Raw genomic sequence first — 24320 nt, 5'->3', positions numbered from 1 at the left:
ATGCGTAGAACATCCATGATGACGTCTGAGTGGGTGGGCGGAGCCTTCTGCCATTGCCGCTACCGGTTTGCCTGAACCGAGTCAAATCCGCAGAATACCACCTCTGGTAGGAGGGATATAAACTTGATTGATTTGTATTTATCACAACAAAATTCCTCCAAATGTAGTCAGAGAAGGAAAGAAGTGTCTTACGCTAACGACCAATTTTGCTTCTGTGTCTGCTCCATAAGATCCTGTTTTTCAGAGTTCCTGAAGATTCCTTACACTGTTGTCTGTTTGAAGAATATACTGTTAGGACTTAGAGACCTTTTCTTTATGAGACAGAGATACCATATCTGAGCTTGAAAAATTTGGTGGATCCTTAGATGGCACCAGAGAGCTACAAGAAACTCCTTGCTGCCATCTAGTGGATTTTTGTTGTCCAGATATGGTAGGAAAGGAAATGTTTGTCTCTCCAGATGTTGCAGAGTTTTTAGCCGTTGACCATGCTGCCTAGGGCTGCCACTGATAATGGATTAGCCATGTTTAGGGATCCAACATTTCTCTACTTCTCTATGATATCAGTGCAAATTATTTAAATATATGAAGTAAAAGTCTGCTTCACACTGAGCTAAGTTCCAGAAGATGAGGTCCATTAAGTCTGTCTGTCTCCATCCCATTTCACTGCAACAATCTGATCCAAAGCAAGACAAGGTGATTGCAAATCAAACATAATTGTCGAAAGACGATCTGCAAATTTATTCCTTCCGGATTCCAAGACTATAGATTGTCTACCAGATTGGAACTAAAAATATCTATTGAGTTCATTTCAGTGCAAGGATCTCCAACTTTTTTAGACAGATAAGCAAAGGTAGTCAATAACAAAATACCCCTTTACTGGAAGGCAGATTGATGAGCTTGCTCTTCATTATCCTTTCAAGTCTCCTAAGATATATGTTATCTTTCAAGGAGTAGATGGGCACAATTCCAAATTCTAACTTACTAGAAAATAACAGAGGTATATACACAGTTAACACTTGTGTTACTGCAATTTCCTTCTTTTCCATTTTAGTCTGCCATGCACACAGATGATGCTAGATAAATGATAATATAATTACTGCAGATTATATGTTTTATGCACCATGGGAACACACCAGTCACTTTCAGTGGCCAATGAATCAACACTCATTCATGAGGTGGTAACATTTGCATAAACAGTTTCTCAACAAATTTCTGAGAAACCTTCACATTAATTTTATATGATGACTTGAATAACCTACTTCCATCCATTGAGACAAGACACACATTGTTGTAAAGCAAGACAACTTTTTTTGAGACTTCTCACAGGTTGCCAGAATCTAAGATTTCAGTATTCTTATACAATACTACTGTCAGAGCATTTGCAGTGTGACTACTATTAGGATACAATCCAAGAGCAAAACTCAGAAAGACTTAGACATTTAACAGTGGTTTATATACAACATATACCGTATTTTTTGGAGTATAATACGGATCTTTTTCCCTCAAAAAAGAGGCTGAAAATCTGGGTGCATCTTATACACTGGTTGATCTAATGACTGGACTTTCAGAGTGCTCCTGGGGGCTGGGGAGGGCAGAAATGAGCGAAAACAGGCTATTTTTTGCTCATTTTGTCCCCCCCAGTCCGCAGGAGCACCCTATAAGACTCCTAAAAGCTATGCATGTGCTTTTTTGACAAAAAAGAGGCCCATTTGTGTGAAAAATGGACCATTCCCCCCCCCCAGTAGCACTCTACAAGCCTCCTAAAGTCTATGCATGCCCTTTTGGGGGGGGGGAAACGAGCCCATCTTTGCAGAAAATGGGCCATTTTTGGGAGGTCTTTTTAATTTTATTTTGCCTCTTCAAAATCTTGGTGTGTCTTGTACTCTGGTGCATCTTATACTCCGAAAAATGCGGTACATAAGTATACGTGGTAGAATCTGACTCTGTGGACACAAAAGTGCTCTTTTCTTAACAATAATTAGGAAGTGATGCTTTGGGGTTCTTTGCTTTGTTCTTTAGACTAGTGAGCTAAGATGCTGAGCTTGTCGATCAGAAAGATCGGCAGTTCAACGGTTCGAATCCCTAGTGCCATATAACGGAGTGAGCTCCCATTACTTGTCCCAGCTTCTGCCAACCTAGCAGTTTGAAAGCATGTAAAAATGCAAGTAGAAAAATAGGAACCACCTTTGGGGGGAAGGTTTTGTGTGCCTTGTACCTTTGGCGTTTAATCCTGACAAGTACCTAATACCTGACAAGTAGTCAATCTTCTTCTTAACTCTACATGGAGAACTTAGCAATGGATACCGGGCACAAGGAGAGAGAGAACATGCCCTCTTGTGGCTGCCTTATATAAACACCTCCTAAAGCAGTAAAGACTTTTGTGGATCCCTTCATAGTCTTCAACTGGCTATACCAATGCTGATTCATCTTCATTGCATCAGCCTTACATTGCTTCAGCTTTACATTGCATCAACTCTTAAATCTCAATATCTTAACACTCCTACCATTTAAAGCTGAACAGCTGATAATCCAAATGCTTTAAAAATAGTCCTTATACTTTTCCACAGATACAGGCTTTCTTAATATATCAGCTATATCACAAGTGCTAGAACAATGCTGTAATTTTATCAGTTTCTTCAATTTGGTTTATTTGCCTGCCTGTTGTTTTCTTAACTTCCGGCTTCCTGAATTTATCTCGTTGTCCTATTTTGGGCAATGACAACATTTCCTGGAAATTTTGGGGTTCATACCTGACACTGTGTGCTCTGATATCACTTGCAGTGAACTGTTCAGGAGGTATGCCTTTATTACTCCTTTCTGATCTCCTTGGAAGTATATGTTTCTGCCAGTGGTAAAATTCATTTTTTTTACTACCGGTTCTGTGGGTGTGGCTTGGTGGGCATGGCAGGGGGAGGATACTGCAAAATCTCCATCCCCACCCTGCTCGGGGGCCAGCAAGAGATGCCATTTGCCAGTTTTCTGAACTACTCAAAATTTCTGCTATCAGTTGTCCAGAATCTGTTAGAACCTTCTCACCTCTGGTTCCAACATTACTGTTTCAGGTCTCTCCTCTTTTTTTGTGAGACTTCTTACAGGTTTCCAGAATCTAAGATTTCAGTATTCTTATACAAGACCCTTCTTAGTATTGACCTTATACAAAATGCCAGCAATTTTTACAAAATATATTCAATCACAGAGCATCTCAACCCTTAGAAAGGTGTTTAAACACCTGCAACTTCTGATGTAAACCAATACAACCTTTATTACAGGAACATTAGAAAACATCTGTACATTAATCAAAGAGGTCATACAGCCTCCACATGAAGATGCTCCGTCACAATTTCTTTTAATCAGCTATTCACTTTAGGGCCACATTAATGATCAAGCCTGATTTCAAAAAAGAATGGGAACCATAATTACTTCTAATTATCAAGATTTTTCCCAATCCCATCTACAACAGTAGAATTCAACTTGAATGAAAGGGATTCAATTGCCTAAAAATAAACATGTTGTAGAAGATAGGAGCTTTCTATCTGCACTGTGTTAGAAAATATATACCTACCATAGGATTTCTTCAAAAGCACTGAAGGTAAATGATAGAGAGCTATGAACCTAACAAACAGATGAATATTTAGTCTTTAGACTTACTACTTTTAAAAGAAGGCATTATATTAGCATCAAATATGGTGTTCCAGAATACTGTTCCATATGGCATCTACTATCTGTCAAAACAGTAATAAAGTAATTTTCCAAAACCTAATTGTAGGTGAATAAACTTCATTCTTGGTAAAATACAGTGGAAATGGAGAAAATTATAGCCCCCTTTCTAAACAGATGGTCACAATTTTGTTTTCCATAACAATAAAACACTGTTACAGTCAGGAAGAAAGCACTAGGCAATTGCTCACCATAAGTAAAACACCCTCTAGAGAAAATGAGATACCAACAGAGTGTTGAACCCAGGAATGTTAAAAAAATATATAGCAATTTCTAACAGCTGCAGATAATAGCATCATGATTCCGAGTATATAACATCTCGCATCATTACCATATCAAAAGCTTGTGTGATGACTCATATGGATAGTTCAAGTCCAGTTTCAAGTGATCAACTCAGAAAATGCCATCACAGTTGATGTCATTACTGGATATATTTCCAGGGGAAAACAGTCCGAGTATACACACGCATTTATAGCTGCTTGATGCCAAGTCAATTCACTGGTTTATCGAAACAATCCATAGAACATAGATCAGTGGTGGGATTCCATATCTTTTCCTACTAGTTCTATGAGCGTGTGCTTTACATACACACACTTAATGCATACTTTGCATGCATGCAGCACTCAAAGACTGCCCTCAGTGTTAGTGCTGGTAAGCTGACCTATCTTTTAGCTCAGCTGATGCGCAGCAATCCATTCTGCCACACAAATCATCTGAACTAAAAAAAAAAGGGAATTTAGTACAGGGAACGATGGGGGTAGGAGGGTGGGCCCAACCAGAGGTGGTAGTTGCCGGTTCTCCGAATTACTCAAATTTTCCGCTACTGATTCACTTGAACCGGTCCGAACCGGCTGAATACCACCTCTGAACATAGTGGTTAATTTCAATTCTGGGAGTTGAAGTGTACACATCTTAAAGTTGCTGAGGTTGAGAAACACTAAGTTGCAACAACCTTCAGGATGCTGGCATTTGTCAGCCGGATCTCCAGCATGGATTTTCCCTTTGATGCTTGCTTCCTACAGGCTGCCATAGTAACAGGGAAAGGGGAGGCATGGCATAGGGGCATAGCTGGTGTGAAGATGTGAAGAAAAAGGGAGGTTTGCACTCACAAATTACTGAGCTGCTGAATGGAGTTGCTTACACCCAGTCAAGGCCAAACGTCCTGAAACTCCAGATGGACAAAAACACCTGAACATGTGCCCCACATGACACTATGTGGGACAGGAATTGGACATTCAGCCTGGGTCCCTGGGCAGGGGAGGGATTTGGGGAAACCTTCAATATGTAACTTTTGTGCCTTTTGGCTCAAATCTTGCTTCTCTTTCACTGCTATCATTACAAACTCGGTAAAAGTACCTTTTCTCTACTTCATTGGAGTTGGGGGTTTACTTTCTTGAGATTTGAATGGAGGCAGGCCTGACAGCATGGGATTTTTTTTGCAGAGCAAGTATAAGTGATCAATTGGGGCTCAGTAAAAATACTTGGAATGTTGACTGCATGTTCAAAATGTCTGCCATTATTTGTATGCCTGTTAAAGATAGAGGTTCTCCTGACACATATATGCTAGTCATTCCTGACTCTAAGAGGCAGTGCTCATCTCTGTTTAAAAGCCAAAAAACCAATGCTTTTCAAAGACATCTCCGTGGTCATGTGGTTGGCATGACTAAATGCTGAAAGCACACAGAACGCTGTTATCTTCCCACCAAAACTGATCCCTATTTTTCTACTTGCATTTTTACATGCTTTTGAACTGCTAGGTTGGGAGAAGCTGAGACAAGTAATGGGAGTTCACTCCATTACGCAGCACTAGGGATCCAAACCACAGAACTGTTGTCCTTTCTGATCAACAAGCTCAGCATCTTAGCCACTGAGCTAACCCGTTCCCATTTGCCTGTTACCAAACCCCTATTTACCAGAAGTCAGACTAGGTGCGGTTGGTCCCTGATATACTTTCCAGGACTACTACTACTACTACTACTACTACTACTACTACTACTACTGTTGTTGTTGTTGTTGTTGTTGTTGTTGTTGTTGTTGTTGTACAATTGTATCACAGCGGCCAGTTGTTTCGCCGGATTTGGCATTGGTTACTAGTCGGGCCCCACCCAGGGGCCTAGGACGTCGTAACGTATTTTCGTAATATGCGTGCAGATCCAAGCAGTGCGGCTTTTTGCATTTGACTGATGGTGATTTTGTCAATTTTTAACTGTTTTAAATGTAATTCCAGTGCTTTTGGAATAGCACCCAGTGTGCCAATTACCACTGGAATTACCACTGCTGGTTTGTGCCATAGTCGTTGAATTTCGATTTTTAAGTCCTGATATCTTGCGATTTTTTCATGTTCCTTCTCGGCGACCCTGCTATCACCTGGTATTGCGATGTCTATGATTGTGACCTTATTTTTCTCAACCAGTGTGATGTCTGGTGTATTATGCGCCAGTATTTTGTCGGTTTGTATACGGAAATCCCACAAGATCTTGACCATCTGATTTTCGGTGACTTTTTCAGGCTGATGTTCCCACCAGTTTGTTGCTGTTTTAAAATTATAATTTTTGCACAAATTCCAATGGATCATTTGTGCTACTGAATTGTGCCGCAATTTATAATCAGTCTGCGCGATTTTTTTACAGCAGCTGAGTATGTGATCAACAGTTTCATCAGCTTCTTTGCAAAGTCTGCATTTGGCATCATCAAAGGATTTTTCAATTTTGGCCTTAATGGCATTTGTGCGGATAGCTTGTTCTTGCGCAGCCAGAATTAGTGACTCTGTTTCTTTCTTTAATGTACCTGTTTTTAACCATAACCAAGTTTGTTCCCTGTCCACTTTATCTTTTATTTTTTCCAGAAATTGACCATGCAGTGCTTTGTTCTGCCAACTCTCCATTCTTGATTTTATCACATCTTTTCTGTATTCTTGTTTCGTCTGTTGGGCCTTCAGTAGATTTTTGTTCTTTACTTCGATTAATAGATGTTCTTGAGTGTCTTTTAAATAATCAGCCAGTGCATGTTTTTCTTCTTCAACTGTTTGCTTCACTTGTAATAATCCTCTGCCACCTGATTTTCATGGCAGATACAGTCTATCAGTATCACCACGTGGATGTAAACTGTAGTGCATTGTCATTAGTTTCCTGGTTTTTCGGTCCGACTAGGTCAATTTTTAACTGTTTTAAATGTAATTCCAGTGCTTTTGGAATAGCACCCAGTGTGCCAATTACCACTGGAATTACCACTGCTGGTTTGTGCCATAGTCATTGAATTTCGATTTTTAAGTCCTGGTATCTTGCGATTTTTTCATGTTCCTTCTCGGCGACCCTGCTATCACCTGGTATTGCGATGTCTATGATTGTGACCTTATTTTTCTCAACCAGTGTGATGTCTGGTGTATTATTATTATTATTATTATTATTATTATTATTATTATTATTATTTCAGTATATCTTCCCCCTTCTTCCCCCCTGAGACTGATGGAGAGCTCAGAGGTATTTTCTGTCATTAAGAAGATACTAGCATTTTGTTGTGAACTATAACAGTGTCACATTTTGCTCAAGGAAAAAAAGGCATCTTCAAAGAAAAAAAATAAAAATGTAAAATTAGATGGCTCATGGAGTTTGATGGCCTTGAACAAGCAGCCCACAGATCTGTTTATTGCTGCCCACAGATACAACATTGCCTTGACGATAATTACTGTCACTGAGCTAGCCTTAATATTTTGAGGAAGATTTATTTTATTTATTTATTAAACTAATTTATATGGCAACTGAACTCACACACAGTGACTTTGGTTACCTTACAACAGTGATGGCAAACCTTTTTTTTTTGCTCGGGTGCCAAAAGGGCATGCGCGTGCACGATGGCATGCACATGCGTGCCCACACCCATAATGCAATGTCCTCCCCCTGCGCATGCACGCACAAGCCCTCTGCACACACACCCTGCGCATATAGGCAGGCTTTATTGTAGCCTCCAGACTTCCATTGGGCCCATTTTTCAGCAGCCAAAGGCGCCGGAGACATTCCTGAAGCCCGGGGAGAGTGAAAATGCCCTACCCCGACCCTCTGAAAGGCTGAAAATCAGCTGGCCAGCATGCACATGCATTCTGGAGCTGGCATAGGGCAACGCCTCATGTGCCCTCAGATATGGCTGCGTATGCCACTTGTGGCACGCGTGCCATAGCTTCTCCATCACAGGCTTACAACATTAAAAATATACCGTATAAAACCCTGCCTCTCCTCTCACAAATATTTAGAATTTACATTTGGGAAAACATTTTCCAATTTGGATGATCTCTAGATATCTGAAGTCTTCCATCCAGCCTGGCAATTGCCTACACACTTCCGGTTTTGATAAACTGTTCAAAATATGATCAATATGACCATTTGTCTGACCTGATTTTATCAGCACTGGCTGTTAGTTCCTTTCCCAAGTCTCAAACATGAACAACTTCCAATCTTATCTGATTTCCCACGTGATTAACAGTGGCGTAAGACAATGCAGTTGTTGATTAGATGAAATGCCTGCTCAAAACTTCATTTGCTCATTTCTTTGGAAAGTTAATGGGCCACCCATCCACTTATATTCCTTGGATGGCATATATAAACACTCACAATAAAGTTCAACAGTGACATGTAAAACATAAATACTAGAAGGGTAGATTTAATGAACCAGTCTGAAACATGAAACAATTTCATTAAAACCAGCTCTTTAACAAGCCAAAATGAAGTCTTCAGCCTAGTGCCAGAAAGACATCAAATTGAAAGCAAGAGAAAGACATGTCCAAGGTTAGCTCCAAATTTAAGGATCTTTTCCTCTGTTAGAAGTCCTTGGCAAGCTTACTTAGCATGCTGGTAGTGTGCCAAGAAGAATCAATGATTCACTCCCACCTCCCACCATCCTAAAAAAATTCTAGCCAGGTCCTCTTTATTTCGTGGGAAATAAAAACGTTAAGACAGTTATCCCAGAATCAGAAAATAGAAGCAGGTTAGCCTCAATAGCGATTTCTGCCCAGGTTTCAGAAGCCATAGTCCCACATTAGGGCACTGTATTTTCTATTTACAGAAAGTCAAAGGAAGCAATAGGATCATCTTTTCTCAGAAAATATATGCTAACAACAGTCAAGCACCTGTAAAAGAATAAAAAGGGGAGGTCTTATCTGTAGGATTTTTTTTTTTTTTTGCATACTCCAGAAATATTTCCTTTGGACTCTCAGAATGAATGGAGAGTGTCATTATGCAGACAAGTAACTAGGTCACATTGAAATATGTTTTATATGAATGGAATCAGGAAGTTCCTTTAGTTGTTCTATTTTTGTTTGGGGTAAAAGCAATGCATTTATTGTCTGGCTTCCATCTGATAAAATTTTCTTTAGCAATTGGTAAATGCAGCAGACTTTTTTAAAAGAATGTTCCAGTGTAGCATTTAGTGCTTCTCCAATGTTTATGTGCAGGTGATTCTATTTAAGATATTGTACAAATGTGTGTTTGTACAAAGCCAACATTATTTTCTTTTGCTTTGAAATTGTATATTTCACTGCATCACTCCAAGTTCCTGTTGGAAGAAATATCCAGGTCCAGTTCTAAGCTGGGAGAAAGGCACTGGAGACAAAATGGAGGCTGGAGGCTGATTGGAAAGAGGGTATATTTATTGATGAAGCAGAACCACCAAGCACATGTGATTTAGGTAGCTGCCCACATGGAGTTGTGTGGTGATGGTGGGGTTGTACCTTCTCTAAGCTTTGCACTTGAACTTCCTCTTCCTGTGCAAAAGCATGTATTCTATTGGCTGTTGTAGGATTTATGTAGCTGGCCCTGTAGGTTGTCTGAGCTCCCAGGTTTGGTTGAAGTTTGGACTGCTGAGATGATGCAATGAAGGGGCTTGTGTTCTGAAAGGGTATTGAGCAATTCCTATTATGGCTTAATGGCTTTGTCCTGGTTTGGATCTTGAGTGAGGGCTAATCCTATCACTCTGCTTTTGTTCAGATTTTGCTGCAGGGAGTAATGGATTACCAAATCTGCATTTCTAAAAGTTGCCCCAGCTTAGTATCTGCTTGGGGGCAGGGAGCTGTGGCTCAGAGTCTCTGTCTTTCTTATCATTTTTTTATTTCTCTTTTAGCAGAAATATTTCATCTTGCCTTTTTAGATATTCCTCAAAATATTTCATTCTTCTGGGAGAGGAAGTGGCTTCCCACATTACTTAAACCTAATTTAGCATGAAAAGCAGAAAAGCAAAATGAACTATCCATGCTTTTGCTCAGATAGCAGAACCAAACCAAATATTTCTCTACCGATGTTGAAAAAAGTGGGAGACAATAAGATCCAATTAGTTATTAACATGCACAAAGCATGAATCCAATGGATTGCAGTAGAGCTGAAAAATTGGAACATTAATTTCAATGTACATCTCAGAAATATCGAGGGGCTAGCTAGAAGACCTCCAGGGCTCCTTCCAAGTTTGTTATTTTGTAGATGGTCTATGATCTAATGTCCAAATATGGGTGGGTGAGTGGGTGGGTGGGTGGGTGGGGTGGGGTGGGTGGGTGGGTGGATGGGTTGGGTAGGTAGGTAGGTATAATTTATGTGTTGAATTTGTCTTGAATGCTTGTATCAAGGAATCGACCACAGCCCAAAGGGCAGAGTTAAATGAGCATGTATGTCACTACAAAAAGTGTCATATCGCACAAAAGACGAAGATGAAAAGCAATATCTCACTGAAGGAAATTGACTTTAGAATGCAATTTAAAAGATTAGAGCAAGGAAAGATATAATCAACCAACCTACCAATTAGGACTGATTTATTGCCCTCTCTTGTACAGCCTGTGATTATGGCAGAATATTCCTTCAATTAGTACTTAATATTCACTTGCAAAAATTGCTATTTTTTACATTTTTTTAATGCAAAGTTTTAAACAGCTATTTAATTGTCTCTAAACTTAATGCTAATTATGAAATGACGGAATAGCTGTTTTCTTTGGCAGCTTCTCTGGACAGCATACCATGATGCTATTGCAGTGGAATAATGTAGAAAATGCATGGGAAGGATTATTTGCCTGCTGTGCATAGCGAGACATTTATTTATTTTTATTTATTCAGACATTAAAACCTGCCTTATATCAATGAAACTCAGAGTAAATCATAATCAATACCAAAATGGGATACTTACTACAAGTTTCTAAAATTGCCTGCACCGCTTCAAAACTATGTTTTCCCAGAGTTCATTCACAAAGAATGAAGAATAAAGCTGATTGTTCTTGAGGTTTTCGGAAGAAGAGATGGAAATACATTCTTGGCTTTGGATTCATTTCTTCCTTTACTTTTGATCTTCTCCTACAGATAGGGAAGACCTGCAATGAAGACATAAGACCATATGTTATACTTTTTGCAAAATCAGGAACTTAATTGCATCAAGTTCCAAATTATGTACAATTTGCGGCCACACTCAGAATTTCAACCATATGAGGAGGAAGGTCTTTCTTTTTTTTTCTTACTTTCTTTCTTTCATTCTTTCTTTCTTCCTTCCTTCTTCCTTCCCTTCTTTCTTTCTTTCTTTTCTTTTTCTTTCATTTTCCTTCTTTTTCTTTCTTTCCTCCTCCTCCCCCTCCCCCTCCTCCTTCTTCCGTCATCCTCCTTCCTTCTTTCTTCTTCTCCCCCTCTCTCTCCTCTTCTTCTCTCCTCCTCCCTTCTTCTTCCCAGGTGGAGGGCCCATTTTTTTTCTAGATCAAACAAGCGTTGTTCTATTCATTGCCTGTGACTGGATTTGACTAAATGGCTTGTCACCTGAAGATGACATAATGAGATGAGAGAGAGACAGATTGGCCCTACCTGGCTAACCATCCATTTGGCTTTCATGGCTAAGCCAGAATTAGAACTCAGTCTCCTGATTTCTAACACGAGGCCTTAACCACTAGACCAAACTGGCCATCTTATTTAATAACTGCTTCATAGATGGATTAGTAAAGTTAATCCAAAGAATTATAATACTTTTTCCAAATTCCTTTTGTTTTCTTATTCAAATCATCAACAAATTATGTTTCTACAGTTTAATAGCTTTCTAGAATATTTGAGCAGTCTAATGTCTGGGGTTACTGAGAGCCTGAAAAGTGAAGTTGAGGGTTGACGGCAGATGTCTAAATAAAGCAATGAATGAAGGAGAAGATGATATAATTTTTCTATTTTAAAATGAATTTGCTAATCACAAAATTAAATGCCTATTGATCAGAATGTTTCCACTTGCTAACAATGATTTTAGTACTATTCTTAGAAAAGCAATCAGCCAAATTTTAGCGATTCAGCTTTGGGGATTGGTGGTGAGCATGAAGCCATCCTTAAATGACATGATTGTTCTTTGATCACAGGTTTTATTTTTCTGATAAGGTTATCTTCTAAAGCAATGAATTGCAACACATGACAAGAAACTGAGGGAACCTTTGTTAACTATTTATTTTTGTATTTATTTATTTTATTTATTTGCCAAGCATGTATAAGATAATAGATATAAGTATATACAAGATTATGAATACATGAAATGGATTCAAATAAATGGAGTTGTTAGGACAGGGATGGTAGGCAAGTTGGTGCGCTTATGCACGCTCCAGTAGTGGGTTTCAAAAATTGTTCGAACCTACTCTGTGGGTGTGGCCTCCTTTGTGGGAGTGGCTTGCTGCCCATGTGACTGAATGGAAATGGCTTGCCGCCCATGTGGCCGGATATGAAAATGCCGATGAGACTTGTCAGAACCACCTTAAATTACCTCACACACAGCACTGGCATCCATAAGAATATGATGTAAACTTGTTTTTTAAAAGGCATCTTTGTTTTTCATTAAAACAACTTCAACACACGCAATGTTCTGATTGTACCACAAACGCAGTAGTCATCCTTACCTTTCACAGAGGCACTGAGTTTTATAAATATTTATTTTATTTATTTATTTATTTATTTGTCTTCTATGCCGCCCACTCCCGAAGGACTCACAATAGACAAGGAAAAGGGGATAAATAGACAAAGACAGAGACAACACTTTAAAAACACAACATTCACAATTTCCGTGTAGTGTAGAATAATCATATCCAAGGACCAGTGGTGGGTTTCAAAAAATTTTGGAACCTCTTCTGTAGGTGTGGCTGCTTTCTGGGTCCACTGGTGGAACCTCTTCTAACCGGTTCGGTAGATTTGACGAACCAGTTCTACCGAATAGGTGCGAACTGGTAGGAACCCACCTCTGGCACGCTCCTTGAAGACCTCTTAGGAATGGGATGAGGTTAACAGTAGACAGTCTAAGGTTAGAATTGTGGGGGTTTGAGGAAGAAACCACTGAGTCAGGTAACACATTCCAGGCACTGACCACTCTGTTCCTGATGTCATATTTTCTGCAATCAAGTTTGGTACAGTTTACCTTAAGTTTGTATTGTGTGCTGATATATTGTTGTGGTTGAAGGTGAAGTAGTCATAATTTTATGTACTACGCTTAGATCATACTGAATGCGGCTTAGTTCCAGGTTGTCTAAGTCCAAAATTTCAAGTATGGCGGCATAAGGTATTCTGTTGCAAGCAGTGGAGTAGAGGATTCTTCTCGTGAAATATCTCTGAACTCCCTCAATTGTGTTAATGTCTGATATGCAGTGTGGGTTCCAGACAAATGAGCTGTATTCGAGAATTGGTCTAACAAATGTTTGGTATGCTCTGGTTAGTAGTACAGTGTTACCAGAGAAGAAGCTACACAGGAATAGAATAACAACTCTTAATGCTTTTTTGGCAATGTTACAGTGGGCTCTGGTACATAGATCATCGGAGCTGAGTACAATAAGCTCCTTGATAGGATGGGGGTCATCTACAAGGTCATATACACCCAGCTTATATTTTGTGTTCTGATTTTTTTTCCCCAATGTGTAAGACAGAGCATTTGTTGGTTGAGATTTGAAGTTGCCAATTATTTGACCATTCTGACACATAGTTAAGGTCTTTCTAAAGAGTAGCAGTATTGTCAGTGGTGTTGAATAGTTTTACATCGTCAGCAAAGAGAACACAGTTGCATTTCTCCACAATGAACTGAAATAGTTATTCTGAATCCCAAATCTATCTGCACAGACTTTCTAATTCTCACTTCTTTAGTAGAGAAAGACTCCATAGAGTATCCATTTTTTTTCCTTTGAAATAAATCTGAATGTCAAAAGAATGCCTTTCACGTAGAACAGTTGAATATCAAGCCCTTAACTCCCAAATCCTAGACAAAGTGCAAAAATGTATAAATGATGGAGGATGGATTTGATATTTTATTTGGATTAGACAGAATTTATTTGGTAAGATGAAGGACTCTACTGCTGCATTTTGGAAATAAAAATATTGTGATGTTTTACACCCATAAACATAGCCAAAAGCTGTTTCGCAACAATGCCTTGAGAGAAAACATGACACTGCCTGAAGTAATTACATAAAGTGGTGATTAATTTAACTGTTAATTTACAGTTCAAAATTGGTTTCAGATGAGCTGCACCACAAAACAGCTTTAAATGGGGAACATGTTTCATTTTTATAATTGACTGTGACTAATTAAATCTAAATCTTTAAAAAGATATGAAAATAAATGCCATTATTGTTTCTCTTTAGAGAAAAGGGAAGGGGAGTTAAAAATAATAATAATAAACCAATTTATTTTAAAAGTTCTATATAGGGGAAAATATGATCATTTGTATTCTACACTATTCAACCCATACCCTGTTGGATCATTGTTTCAATGATATTTCTTTACTTAAACAGAAAAACATGATCACAGGGCAAAAGAACCATTAGAGCAGGAGTGATTTTTTTCTTCCTGCTGGCTTTCCCATTGAGTTTCCTTGTGGGAGCTGGAAGACAGCATCAAAAATTTTCCCACCCTCCCTTTCTTCCCTCTCTGTCTCCCTCTCAATTCTTTCTCAATATCCCTCTTCTTCCTTCCTTCCTCCCTCCCTCCATCCACTCCTCAAATTCTTGCTAACTTTCCCATTTCTTTTGTTGTGAGAAGCCCAAGTCAGTGGGGAAGCCAGTAGGAAATTGCAAGCCCAAGGCCAGCAGGCAAGCTCTGGGAGGATGAGGGAACAAAGGGAGGGGGGCAGGAGTGCAGATTAGGAATGTTATGTGAAATTGGAAAAAAGGTACTGCTTGGGATTGAAAGGGCTTGTGGGTTTACATGAAAGATGCTGAAGGAGTTCAGGAGGACACGTACAGAGGATGGTGTGAGTCAGAAAAAGTGTATGAGGGTCATGGGTGTGTGTAAGAGGTACCATGTGGGTTACATAAAGTGCCATGGAGTTGGCCTGGAGTCAAGAAGAATGAATGGGTGGGGGGGTCACAGGAGTGAATGATAGCTGTTGTACTAGTCAGAGATGGCATGTGGAGGGTAGCATGGATTGAGAAGAGGGCATGGGGATTCTTGGGCAAGAAGTGCTATGGAGGTCAGGGACAGTGGATGGGGTGATGGTAATTTTATGGGGTGATGCATAGTCAGGGAGCCATGTGGGAGTTACTTGGATGAAGGAGGGTATATGGGGATGTGCAAGGAATGTTGTGTAGGTGGAGAAGGTGCTTGGAGGGAAGCACATGTCAGGGGAGCTCACAGAATGTTGGCAAGGAGTAGAAAGGGTCCATGAGGGTTCCTTCCCCTCTATTCTCTACTGTTCCTTCCCTTTCCAGCAGGCAGATAAGTGGCTGCTGCTAGGTAGGGCTAGCAGTGAGTGATTTCATGATTGATTAAGAAAGTGTCACAGATCATTAAAAATGAATGTCACGTGACCACAGGAGCATCCAATAGCAATGAAGCAGCCACAACTTTCCCAATTTTTATTTCCTCAGGAATAAATCGCTAACTTGCTGTTTGAAATAACATCAACATTAATTTGATGTTTCTTTTTTTAAAAAAATGTATGGAATATGTTTGGTCCCTAGTTTTAGTAGATAATATTTTTGCTACAATTTATGATTATTTTGGCAACATTTCCAAGATCTGGCACACACCTTTTGTTGTTGTTTACTTGACAATTGTATCAGGTAGATTTGATCAATAGGCAGTGACTAATCTCTGTTTATCATCGCTGATAAACAGCGATGATTATAACATCTCTGTTTATGCTTTCAGACAAACACTTATTTCTGTTCCATCATCTAGCACCAAAATGAGAAACATACAGGTGTTCTTGAACAACAGTTCCAAGCTTTCTCCTGTCACATTCCAGCGTTCACTTTGCATACAAATAGAGATTAAATTTGTTTGGTGCAGAACTTTTATCTCTATCTAAGAAACTACGTGATAACCAGCACTAAATGACAATGATACAAAGATAATCAAATCCAAGTCAGTTCTAACCAAGTTAACAACATCACCCATATATATGTACCATTACCCTACCCAGCTCCACCCACAACTCTACCCAGATGACACCCATCACCAATCATCATAGCAATAGCAATAGCAGTTAGACTTATATACCGCTTCATAGGGCTTTCAGCCCTCTCTAAGCGGTTTACAGAGTCAGCATATTGCCCCCAACAACTATCCGGGTCCTCATTTTACCCACCTCGGAAGGATGGAAGGCTGAGTCAACCCTGAGCTGGTGAGATTTGAACAGCTGAATTGCAGAACTGCAGTCAGATGAAGTAGCCTGCAGTGCTGCATTTAACCACTGCGCCACCACTATTCCTGTATTTCACAGTAAAATGCCATCATGGCATTGATATAGCTGTTCGTTAGATGTGATATTTGAACATAACCTGTAAACTAACAAAAAAAAAAGGAACTGCTTCAGGTTTATCTATGTATATAGGAGCAAAAGAAAAAAAAAAAGACCCTTATCTTTACTTATGTCTTTCCTTATGTGGAATAAAAGTGGTGTAAATCTGTGCCAAGTTCCAAGCACAGCTGCACTATTTCTCATGCAAAATACCCTTCCAGATGTCTTCAAAACGGATGCCAGAAGCCATTGTGTTCGTAAATCCATGGCAATAGCGCAATGTCGCAGGACCAGTGCCTTTCAGTTGCAGGAAGAAAAATGAGCTTTTCGTCTTTGGCTGTGACGTTGATGCGGCAACATAAAACCTGAGACAACTGCCCCTTTCAAAAGCTCACAAATGTTTTCCAGAATGTGGAAGTCACATTTTAATACAAAGAGTGTCCCTGGGTTGCCTCTTTGCTGCTTGACAATCAGGTTGCGATCCAACTGCTTTCCATTTGCCATTACCATCACTGCCTCTGATTTACCGCAGCAGTGGGCAGAAAAAAATAGAGGGAGAGGAATAAGGAAGAGAGAGGAAAGAGGGAGAGAAGGTCCAGAATAACATTATTCAGACATGTATGATGCTTGGTGAAAAATAACACTAGTGCAGAGAAACATGTTAATCCAACTGGCTCTGAAGAAATGGCAGTGGTTTGGCTCACCAACCAAACAAGACAGACACAGACTTCAACGGATAATTATAACTGCAAAAAAAAAAAAATGTTACCAACCTGTCTTCCATCGAGGACCTACAGACCCCTCACATCTTGGACATAAATAGCTTCAAACCTCAAAATGACACTATAGGGCACTGCATACCAGAACAACCAGACACAAGGACAGTTTTTTCCAGAATGCCATCACTCTGCTAAACAACTAATCCCCACAACACTGGCAAATTATCTAATAAGACTGTATTACTATTATTCTTCTCTTCCTTCCTAGTACATATCTCTTTCCACTTATGACTATAACCATGTTGCTTGTATCTTTAAAATTTATATTGTTTTATTTATTTCCTAGTGTAATTTGATTGCTTCTTAGTAACCTATGACTATCACTAATTGTTGTATCTATGATTATTGATGAATGTATTCTATTTTATTTTTATTTATGTACACTGAAAGCTTATGCACCAAAGACAAATTCCTTGTGTGTCCAATCACACTTGGCCAATAAAGAATTCTATTCTATTCTATTCTATTCTATTCTATTCTATTCTATTCTATTCTACGCTACACTATTCTACTCTACTCTACTCTACTCTACTCTACTATCTAATCTAAAATTGAGTTGCTAACTGATTGAAGATGATAATGGAAAGATAATTAAATAAAGGTTAAAATACATGGAATATGGACAATTATGAAACTGATATGGGGAGATTTTAAAGGAGCGGTTTGTTATTCACTTTTATACATGATAATTAAACTGAGTTGCTAATTGTTTGAATATGACAATAGAAGGACAATTAAGCATGGGTTAAAAGATATGAAACATGGACATATATAGAACTTCTAAGATGAACAAAGTGTAATGTGTACCATTTGTTATTCTATATAGTAGATTAAGGGAATTGTAATGAACATTGAACAGTAAGGATTGCCATTTATAGACAATTAAGGGTAACCTAAACCAAAATATGAAAAAATGGAGAGGGAACATGAAATATACTTACAATGGGAAACTATTGAGATTTAAAGACAGAATCACAAATTGGAGGCATGTAAGAATGCATAATTATATAAATATAATGATGAGAATAGCTGGGAATTGTAACAGATCTACAGCTTGGCCAAAATTATGCATGGGGTCTAAAAGCACAATGATTATATATGTATACATTTGTTTTTTCTCTCTTTTTTAAAAAGGAGGAAGATATATGTTAAAATTAAATATGTATATTGAAAAGGAATTTTAAACACCATCAACATAAAATGGAGCTCACTCAGAAGCTGAAATACACCAAGTAAATGAAATGAAGAGTGTGAAGTAGAGGAGAGTGGTAAGGGAAGAAGAGAGGGATAGGAGAGAGGGTGGGGGGAGAGGATGAGAGAAAGAAGGAGTATAAATGAGAAAGAAGAGAAGGAGAGAGGAAGGGGAAATAGAAAAGAGAAGGGCAACAGAAGGAAGAAAGGAGGTAGAGAGGGGAAGGAGAGAGAGAGAAGAAAGTGATTACAAATATGGTGTATGGAGAGCAGAAGAGCCATAATTGTTTTTGGGAGTTGATTGTAAGATGAATTGATGTAAACATTTAATAATACAATATGATGTTGGCTACGTAAGAGTATACATGTGGTTATATGTTATGAAAATAAAAAATAAAAAACTTTGTATTAAAAAAGTTTGAATTGACATTGAATCTCACACTCAAAAATGGAAATTATTTATGAAAAATGAACACCATAGGCTCTGCAGTGGCTATGAACTTTTGAGCATAAAAGTTCAGCTTGAACTAATTACTTATGCTCATATTCACTCCCTTCTTTTTTAGTATGGGAATAATAATAATACCCTCTCTTACAAGACTATTACAAGAATTATTGAGTTAATATCTATGAGGAGTGCAGGTATAACCTCATATATCAGGATGCTGTTATATAAAATAATAATAATTTTCAAAACAACCTTATGCAATGCTATGGTAGTGACAGGAGCACAAACTGTGATATTTTCATTTATATTAGCATTGAATAAGGGAATTTACAAGACACATTAGAAGCTCACATAGAATGAGATATTAAAACTGTTTTTAATTCAGATATAAACTGTATGCTCTTAGTTTAGATGTGACAATTGTTGATTTTGAACAAAACATATCAAAACAAATAAACAATCTATTAAAACATAGATAAAAAATATCAAAACATAGATCTCGTCAGGTCAAAGAACTTCCATAACCTATTATATAACAGACACAGAAATCTGTTTTGCTGGATATTTGTCTTCTAAACCATAAACATCTTTGCTCTCTGCTAAAAATAGATATAACTTTATTGAAATGTGGGGGACCAGGAAAAGATTTATTTGTTTATTGAAGAAAATCAACATCTGTTTACATTCTCCCTGGATAAAAATGTCAAAAGCATTTTTATTTCTCTTATTTCCTCAATTGAATGTGAATATTTTTGGAGTATGGTAATAAACTCCATTTCTTTTAAAGCCAATTCAAAATAAACACCAAGACCAGCTAGGAAGCTCCAACTTGCAATCCTTCTGGATTTTTTTTTATTTCAGTGGGTTTTTTTTAATGCTCTTGTAAACCATGCTGAGCATGTACAGAGGAAGATTGTAGGTAAATTTAAATGTATACAGATTATTTATTTTGAGATAGCATTACTTTAATATTTAAATATTAAACCTCTCACTCATAGCAGGTTTGATTTTACAAAACTGTATCCAAAATTTGCAGTACTCTAACCTGCAGTTTTGCTTAACCCAAAAACTTTTTGTTTATATTGCTTTTATTTTGGTTAAAAAAAAGTGTACAAGCTTACTTTAATGCCTTTTGTTTATGATGGATGATTAATAGGCCATAGCATTATTAAGGGAGATGGACAGATGACAGCTATAAAGACAATGGATATCATTTTTTATCATGCTGATGGAGCCAACAGAGCAGGTAGGAAACATCTGTCTATCTCCTTAAGCAGTTGAAGAAACCATTTATAAGCAAGCTAATTTACAGCTTCTACTTTTGGGGCTGCTTTAGACACTCAGGCAGAAACAAAAGATTAGCACCTCATTTATTTTTCAAATTTATATAGCAGCTCATCTCAAAGACGAAGTGAGACTGTGTGTCATGCAACTAAGTGAAAAAATAGTAATTCACAAATAACAAGTTATTATTATGGTTTATCATACAGTTAGCCAGATGTTTGGGCTGGATTTGGCATTTTTATCCACTTATCGAGTCCTTCCCAAAAACCTGAGATAGAGATTGTTTGATGGTGTTAAAGGTATGATTTTGTGATTTCCTTTAGTTCTTTCTCTTTCCTTCTGCTGTTTCAGGTACTGTCACTATCCAGATTTTTAAAAAATCTTTCTTAACAACAATTGTGAGGTCTCGGGTATCATATGGAAACTATATTCTAAATTCTAAAGACAGACATTTTAGTTTCTTCGTGTTCATTGCTGTGCCTGTTTTGTGCTGCTACCAGTTCTTCTTTGCAGACAAATGGTATTCCAATGCACAATTGATGCTACTTTGTTTTTAGTCCCTCTGTGCATTACTCACACAGCAGGTAACTAGATGGTCCATTGTTTCTTCAGCTTCATTGTAGATGTGGCATTTGTCGTCTGCTGCTATCTTTTTAATTTTGACTTTGTATGTATTTGTTCTGTCTTTATTATTAAAACTATAAAACACAGTTAAAAATAATGGAGAAAGGGATGTGAATAATAACATAGCCATCTCATTAGTTCACCGGTTCTATTAGGAGCAAGAACTCACACCTGGGAGGGCCCTTGCACAGCTCTGTCTTGTGTTCCATTGCTCCCATTCGTGGATCAACAGGCCCTGCTCATAGTAACTCATGCCCTAATCATTTCCACATTGGACTACTGTAATATGCTGTATAAGGGTCACCATTGAAGAGTATCTGGAAGCTTCAGCTGCTACAGAATGCAGTGGCATAGAAAGTTATATACACACACTCCTAGAACAGAACATGACACCTCTGCTCTGCAAGCTCGATTGAGTGCCAGTTTTCTCTCAGATCCAATTTAAGGTGCTGATTTTAACTTTTTTTATAAAGAATTTTTTTTTATTTTTGAATAAACACAAACAGACAAAGCACACACACAAAACTATCTTCCATGACAAATTGTAGAAAGTGTGTCGATTGGTTACAAAAACTTCCGTACATCCCTTCCACAGTCATCACCTACAATTCATATCAAATTATATATATATATATATATATATATATATATATATATATATATATATATATATATATATATATATATATATATATATATATATATATATATATATATATATATATATATATATATATTACTATCATCATACTTCAACCTTCATTTGAAGGTTGTTTATAATTGTTTTTACATCCTTTTATATAAAATATTCCAAATTTAAAGCAAGACCACATAATGGATTTCCATTAGCTCTCCCCAATATCATCCAGTAACATTACATCTTTATAACATGTTCTATATAAAAATTGATTATATTTAATAACAGAGTTTCTAAACCTCCTTTCATAGTTACCATCTGCAATTGATATCAAATTTCCTCTTATCAAACATACACACATGCATTATTATCATTATCAATCAATTATTTAACTGTATCCATTATCACTTCATTTTATACATGATGCTCTAAATTTAACTAAATTGACGTAATTTTTTATTATAAGCTTTCGTTACATCAACCTTTGTCTTTCCAGGAATAGTGCAGTTTTATGTCTCTTGCCATTTGTGGTATTAGTATTCTGGTTATTTCCTTAGTAGGTTTTATATGGACTTCTCTTCACAACTTATTGCTTATTGCATGTCTTGTATAAGCTTGAAACCCTCCATCTGCTTCTTCGATCATCTTATCTTTGGTTATCACTAGTGCTTCTGACAAAATTGCTCTCCTTAGTTCCATCAATTCTTCTCTCTTTTCTTCTTCTATACTTTGAGATCTGGGGTAGAGAGCCAGTCCATCTAACTCCCCTTTCCATATTCCACTCTTTCCATTTCCAACCACGCTCAGTTCACTATCAGTATCACCAATTTTCTTGTCTCTTTATTTTTTCCTTCAGTTTTTAGAACTCTGATCTCCACTTTCTTCATTTGATGAACATCCTCAATTTTTCCATCAAATTTTGCTGTTCTAAAATCTATGTTCTCCAATCTCTTCTCAATTCTCTTTGTTACTTCTAAAAAATTTTTAATTTCAAACATAATCTTTTGCAATGTTAAAGTTTCTTTTTCATGTTGTACCATTCTTCCAACTTGTAAACACTGCCACTCTGGCATTCAAAACTTTTTATTAAATTTTAAACAAGTTCATTTATAATCTTTCAAGACAAAGCTTTGTTTTCATTCCACCCCAGCTGCCTATGAAGCTCACGAGAAGCACCTGTATAAACAACCCATGCTCTTCTTGCTATCACTCTCTGTAAACAAGTTGAGGAACCTTGAAATGCAAAGTCAAATGATCAAAGAGAAAAAACAATAGACAACATTTCCAAGCTTTCCAAGCTTCCAGCCTCCAGGTGGCGGTGTTACTTCCTTTCCCTCTGTTATTACAGCCCTCTTTGTATGCCTTTTATATCTTCTTTATATTTCAGGCTTAAAGAAAACAAAATTCTTAAATGGAGCAAAATAAAAAAAAATTCAATCCAGCATTATAAAAATACGAAAAAAAAATTAATCCATAGGTATAAAAAAAGAATATAAAAAATAGTAGAATAAAAACTAATATGTTCAATTTAAAGAATAGGAAACATTTGCGAAAGTTCCATCCGTAAAAGAAAATTTTAAAAAAGGATAACACACTGTCTAATATAGCTTATTTTGCCGCTTGTTCTTTTCTGTTTTTAAATTTAATTTAGGTTTAATTTTTTGCAGTAGTCTCTTTTATAATAAGATTTCCTCACCAGATGGACACACTTTCTCTTCCCCTTTTCCTCCCGTTCCGGAGCTGTCCCAACTTCAGCAGCTTCAATGGCTGCGCTTCTTTTGCCGGCAAAAAGAGATTCTCCTGGATCAATCAGGCACTTTGCGGTGTCCCTGAGATTAGCAGGATGTTCTCTTCCCTATCACCATCTCTTCGGGATGGTTTAGATTCAAAAGGACCATCCAGTGGCAAAAGTATTGACTGCGATCTTGGGGCTCCAAGCTCTCACGCTGTGTCAGCTCCTCCTCTCGCCTGATTTTAACTTTTAAAGGCCTTGCTCCCGGTTTGGCCCAGTTTGGCTGAACCTGTAGCGGTATTTTGATCTGGATCGCAGAACCAGCAGTGACCCAGGCTGGCTACACCCTTGAACCAGTTCCCTGGTTGCCGCTGCCATTGCCAGCATGTGGTTTAGTAGTGCGCGAAAGTGCACAGTTTACTGTAAATTGTGTGTCGTCCCTATTTTTCCACTTGCATTTTTACATTAAATAAATAAATAAGCAGAACCGAGCTGGGTGATGAAAACTTGTCCTGACCTGGACTGTTGCAGTTTGGCATGCATTTTTTTCCCCATGTCTAAGAACTAGCTGGCCATTATTTTGTGATCTGGAAATTTTCCTAATTTGTCTTTTGTTTATTAAATGACCTGGTCTTGGCAAAGTCCTTGTATTGCTTCAGTGAAAGAACATGATTGTGTACCTTGCATTCAATTTAGTCATTGATAGGTGGTGGTTGTTTTTTTTTTTTCCTTTACTTCAGTGCTGTTGAAGGGATCACACCAGAGGATCAAGTTATGCAGCATACAGTTACAACAGTGGTATCTGATATCTGATGTCTGCTTTACTACTGATCCTTACTTCAGAATCTTCTCCCTGAATTGGGAATCTTATTGTGTCTAATGGAAGGACCAATCCTACCAGTTAGAGGCCAATGGCTTCTATTAAAATTCTGGACACAAAGTGCTGGTTTTGAGTTTCAATGATCTGAGCGGCTATGATGCAGTGGTTAGAATGCAGTACTGCAGGCTACTTCTGCTGACTGTCATCTGCCTGCAATTTGGCAGTTCAAAACTCACCGGTTCAAGGTTGACTCAGCCTTCCATCCTTCCAAGGTGAGTAAAACAAGGACCCAGATTGTTGGGGTAATATGCTGACTCTGTGAATTGCTTAGAGAGAGAAAGCTGTAAAGCACAGTGAAGCAGTATATAAGTTTAAGTGCTATTGCTATTGC

This window comes from Thamnophis sirtalis, unplaced genomic scaffold, assembly GCF_051295495.1.
Source record: "Thamnophis sirtalis isolate CommonGarterSnake01/CBP01778 unplaced genomic scaffold, rThaSir2_p1.2 scaffold_11, whole genome shotgun sequence".
NCBI classification, from domain to species: domain Eukaryota; kingdom Metazoa; phylum Chordata; class Lepidosauria; order Squamata; family Natricidae; genus Thamnophis; species Thamnophis sirtalis.
Note: the sequence above shows the minus strand (reverse complement) of the source record.